Source organism: Pithys albifrons, chromosome 5 (assembly GCF_047495875.1).
Source record: "Pithys albifrons albifrons isolate INPA30051 chromosome 5, PitAlb_v1, whole genome shotgun sequence".
Lineage (NCBI taxonomy): Eukaryota > Metazoa > Chordata > Aves > Passeriformes > Thamnophilidae > Pithys > Pithys albifrons.
Window position 1 is genome coordinate 58947664 of NC_092462.1, and position 6000 is coordinate 58953663.

Sequence of the window (6000 nt, forward strand, 5' to 3'; positions counted from 1 at the left end):
TTGTGAAAATATTCCTAGATCACCAAGTAGCTATTCTACTAGTTTAGATTTGCTAAAAATGGTCATAGAATATAATACCAGATTGAATGATCAATTTTTTAATATTTAAATTAAGAGAAACAAAAAACAACTGTGCAAGGACATTTGGTATACTCAGAAGACTAGTTTATGAACCTGGTTGATCTAAGAACTATGTTCCCTTCAAGGGAACAAGATTTGAAACTACTTTAAGTGAATAGCTTAATTTTGATCTGTATTGCAGGGATGTAATGAAGAAGAATAAAAGAGAACAACACTTTCTGGTACAAACATGCATAAAACCACAAAATTAAATCAGTGAGGTCAGACTGAAATATATTTTGTAATTCTCAACTAAGAGCAAAATGTTTATATCAATAGAATTGAAGAACAGAGAAAGGAGTGGGGTTTCGGTGATAGTGGAGAGAAACGGAATAAATTCTAGATGTACTTTAAAAAACCATCAAGAAGTTATCTATGCTTGTACAAACCTGATAATAGAGAAAATGTTAGCATTGGCATGAAACTGGACATTGAGGTGCACATAAGAATTCATGATATAAGAAAAAGGACCAGAATGATTATGGTTCACTGTGAAGAAGAAACCTAACATGTAATATTCAGAAATACTTCGGAAAAGGTATTTTGAAAAAACTCTTATGCTCTTTGACTGAAGAAGATTATCTACATACTTCTGTATGTTAACTTCTAAGGATAAGTTGCAAGTGTACTAAAGAATACTCAATTTTCGTCAAAGATCATTACAAAGAGTTGATTTTTTGTTGGTTTTTTGGTAGGTTTGGGGTTTGTTTGTTTTTTTGTGGTTTTATAGGAGAAAATGGAGGGTTCAAACAGAATTCCTTCAGTGTTTCAAAGACTAAGATATTTGTATAACTCTAAACAGGAATGCTTTTGTGGAAATCTAAATATGCTACCTTTTTTCCCCTGAAAATATAGACAAATCTATTCCTCTCATGTAGGATTAGAGATCATGGATTAAATTCACTTATCATTTGAAAGACTCCAGTGTTCTGATAATTTGGGTACTACTCACCAAAATTCAGTTATGCAAAACAATGCATCTCATCTGAAATAAATCACTTCCACCAGCCCAGTGGGCCTGATACTAAGGCAGATTTCTAATTCAATTCTGAGTAAGAGGCTCCTCTTTTGATTCGCCTGCTAACATTCACAGAATCATAAATATACATAACTTCATGTAAAATACAAAAGAGGAGTTTAACAACTTGGAAAGAAATACTTCAGGTTTCTCTTGGTAAGTGCCTAAAACTTGTATAATCAAAACCAAGTACAGCTGAACCATGCAGCTTGTTTGCAAAGAAATTCCTATTTCCCATGGCATCAGTGCAGCATGATTCTTTGCCACATCAGGGAAGTGTTTAGGTCTCTGTTAACAGCATGTTCAGGAATGAAAAGAACTTCATATCTGTATTTGAAACAGAATGAAATTTGTTTGAAATAAAAAGCCATTTTTTACAGTGTATACACAGAAAATTAAACACTGCAAAGTATTTTCTCCCTAATACAATTTTTAACCATCTCTGTAAATGCCAACATCCCTAGACTCAGCCTTTTAGCATCTACAAAACAAATAATTCCCTTGATGAGGATATAGCTTATTAGAACAAAAGTACGACAGACTCAAGAAACTTTTCAAAATGCTGAGTCCTGGACAATTTTAGCCTGGAAACTACATTTTACCACCTCTCTCACTCTCATTTTGCAGCCTCAGCTGCACTAAATAATTTCCTCAAGCTAATAAATGCTGAATTTATATGTCAGTTTTCACCTTGATCCTCCTCCCAGTGCAGCAACTGCTGCTCTTGCAGGGGCCTGCTGAGTTGTTGTGGTTTCTCTGTCCTACTGTGGAGTTTATGTATTTAAACATGCTGGTTTCTTGTATTATTAAATTCTCTCATTGGGACAATATTATTGTACAGGAGTGTTGATTTAAAGAAAAGCCTTTCTGAACACAAAAATACACTGTCAGTAGCCAGGAGAAGGTAGAAAAAAATATTCAACACTTTGTAGTAAATTGAATGCAATACTCTGATATTCTATCCAGCCCAGAAAACCTAAGTGGAACCCATGAATTATAGATCACCAGTACAGAGGTTAACAGCTGGAAAAAAACACACATACTTGTAATCAGTAGTATCTGAATCACAACTTTCTTTGCTTTGTTTGAGACATAGGCAAAATCTCCAGTGCTTTTGTTTCTTGAGTCTTTGGGGTATACGTATTGTGATAATAAAAGCAAAGACATTCTCTGCAGGACTTCACATATTTCAGTACTCAAAGTAAGTGATATTAAGTCAATAAGCCATATTTTGCTTTTCCCATGTTGTTCGTAGTGTGGTCAGTGGTATGTCTCAGCCCCTGTGTTGTTTTTGTATATACAGGCTGAAAACAAAATGGTGAATTTTGTCCTGAGTTTTTGCATGTTGTTTTTCACTCTAACACCTCTTTTTAAATATTTACAACTATATGAGAACCTATTATTTAATCACCATTCTTTATGCATTAAGAAATTAAGGTGTGAGTTTTCATTACTTTTTTCATGCCAGTCAGAGGTGCCTATGACCTGAGGCTTTAGTCAACCTTATACAACTTCTGTTCCACAGAGTCTGTACTTGGTTGCAGTCCCTCTTTCCATTTAGAGGTTTGCAATCTCAATGGACAAGATTTGCTGCACTCCAATGTTGTCTGAGGGATTAAAAACCCCACATTTTTTCAATGATTTATCATGTCTGATTCCCATCCAGATTTAGACAGAAAAAGATATATATTCTTGGCATTGATCTGACAAAGAAACTTCCCACCAAGACTGAATTTCAAGATGACTCTTCAAATCATAGATGACAAAAGTTTTTCAAAATATATCAAGCTTTACTGCCCCCCACTCCCCAAAAAACTCAAACCAAAATAAAAAAAAAAAAACAAACACAACGAAACACACAAAACACACAAACAGCCTCCACCAAAAAAGAAACAAACAAAACCCCCCAACCAATCAACCAACCAGCCAATCAACCAAGCAACCAACCAAGCAACCAAAAAAAAAAAAACTGCCCATGGGGAAAAAGAAAAATTAAAAGAAAAGAAATAGCCACAACCTCAAATCCTGAACCACTCCTAAAAGTGAAGTGTGAAAATGTCCCACAGACTGAAGTCTGGCAAAGTTTATTAGGCAGTATAAAGAAGACCTTGTAATGATGGATGGTACTACTAGTTCTTCCTGCATTATGAAAAATATGATCAGCATTTACTACTCCTTGTAAAGGCAGCTACTTTCATTTCCAGACACTTCAACAATCTCTTCATCTACTAATCATGGAATCCATCTAAATCTCTTTTTTATAAAAAAGTGACACACCTCATTCTCTTTTTATCCACTCATGTTTTCCTTTTAGAAGCTGCCCTGGCAGAGCACTGTGGACACAACTAAGGCAAAAGAGCATCAAATTACTGAACAGAAGTAAGTAATCAGATTTCAGGTGAAAGAGGATATTTAGTCTAAAACAGATCCTTGTGGGTTTTTTTATAAATATAAATTATGCCTTTTCCCTGTAGCTTCAACATTAATGACATTAATGATTATCAGGACTGATAATCAAGGAGACATTTTAGAAGGACAGAAGAACAAAAGTAAGAGTTAAAATACTGGAAGAAGACAAGGAAGAGAAACCAACAAAGTAGTTGGAAGAGGAGATGGGCATTTTTTTTCTTAACAGACTTTCCAGCATAAAAAAAGTGTAGGAACTCAATGCTCAGCTGAGGAACTGACTAGCATGAAGGAAGAAAAGAGCTGAACTAAGTGTTACTCAACTCTATGAGATTCACTGAATAGACTATTCTTGCCCACTGGCTCTCTTCTGGCCTGTTCTGGTTATACTTCATACTGCCCATTTCTAAGCAAATGAAGTCAACAAACTGCCTAAGCAAGTGCTTCAGCTAATTTTTATTCTTCATTTAATAAAGATTGCATAAGATTGAATAAATATGCAACACCTATTTCTCATATGTAAGTGTAGCTCTTATTTTCTTCACTTAATGGGAGTGCTTCAGGGTTGTAACGTAGAAGGATGTAGATAAACAATTCTTGTCCTCACTGAAGCCTGTGGTAAAACTCTTGTCTTTCATGGAAATGGAATTTCATCAGGGTGCTTAGCTTAATTTCTAGCTGTTGATGAAATTCATGTGCATTTCAGAAATTTCAATAGCAAAGAAATATTCCATATTACAATTCAGTAGTAGTAAATTTTTCACACTCTGAATCTTTATTTTAAATTTAAACTTTAAAAGAAACTACATTAAAGCCATAAAGTAAAATAAAATGTAAAAAGAAATTTTAAAACATGGAAAAATGCTAAAGTATTTTAATAATTTAAAAACCTCATGAAGGCCATGGCATAATTGTCAGCCAAAATATTTGTAAGACAGGCAGCCCACAAGAACTCTGGAACACCCATGTGGAAACATGGTTTTAATTTTGGATAAAATATTTTTTCCTCATACTCAGAAGAATCTTCTTTAAATAGTATAAACCAGCCCAAAATAGTGAGGAAGCTAAGCATTTTTGTTGTGCAATTAGGAGTAAATTATACATAACTAAAATCAAAGTTATTTCTATGCTGCGGCTGAAAAGTTTAGAAGAGTAAACATTTCAGAAAGTGAAGCTTATAAAGTGAGGCATCAGAAATCTGTTAATGTAGTGGCATTAGTTTTCCAAGTATCGTTCATCTGATCATTGTATGTTTGGGCACCCAGAGGTATGAACTTACTGATGGGGACCTTCAGATGCCAGTGATTATACACTCACAGACAATAAAGTGTGAAAACTTATCAGTGTTCTGTGTTATCGGGGATGTCACTGGGAGCAAAGTCTCAGAGCATGACAAGGGAGGTTTTTCTCAAGCTACAAAAGGATCTCTAGAAGAATGGTTGTTTTAGTTCAGAGTTACAAGCTGTTCCTAATCTGTGTTGTTCCACTGTCACTGTAGCAAACATTAGGATCAGATTTCAACACTTTGTGTATGTGCTGTGGTTGAAGAGGACAAATTAGAAGCTATAAGAGAAAAGTTAATTTTTGGAATTAAAATTCAGCATCAGAACCAGAAAAGCTATTGAGCCTAGCTTGTCCTCATCTTTTAACTTCAAACACATAAAAGGAAAGCATCTATTTCACACATCCTTACCTGTCATTAACCTTTCCTACTCTACACATCTTGGGTATGAAAGGCTTCTCACAGCCCTAAGTACTGGAATTTTCTGTCCTTGCAACAGGTGGGGAAAATCATTGAATAATTTCTACCTTATCACTGAGCAGCAATATCAGTTGCTGAATCTATTTTTTTCTTTCAAGTGATCTGATTTCTATATGATGATTTCCCTAGAGGTGAAAAAATGTGCTTCTAATTTTATATGTTTTGCCTGCTCAGATTTGCTATGTTGGTTTATGTAAAAATGTTTGGTCACAATCTTCCCAACTACATGCTAGAAAACATTCAGAGAAAACTAAGAGTACTGATTCAGAGTATGGAAAAATGTACCTGAACTATAGTGAAAAGATTGCCTACATAGAAAATTATGCATTAAAAGTTTATAATAACTAGGAAAAAATAAGGAGTAGTATGAAGAAAGGCATATTAGGAGCTTCTTTTCAAGTACAAGAAAATAGCATATTAAACTGAAGTTAAAGTAAGATAAATCAATGGCAACTAATTTTGTACAGTACATAATTATTCACTAGCACTGCTAGTCACAGCAAGTTCAAAGAGTGCGCAAAACTGAAAACTCTTACATATTTACATATATATTTTGACTGTCCAGAATAAAATCTAATATCACGATTTTGGAAGATATTTCAAATTACTGGCTTATCTCTAATTATAGATCACATATATTTCATAAGGAAGGTTTACTTACATTGGCTTTCAGCAGGATTTTGCTGAACATTTT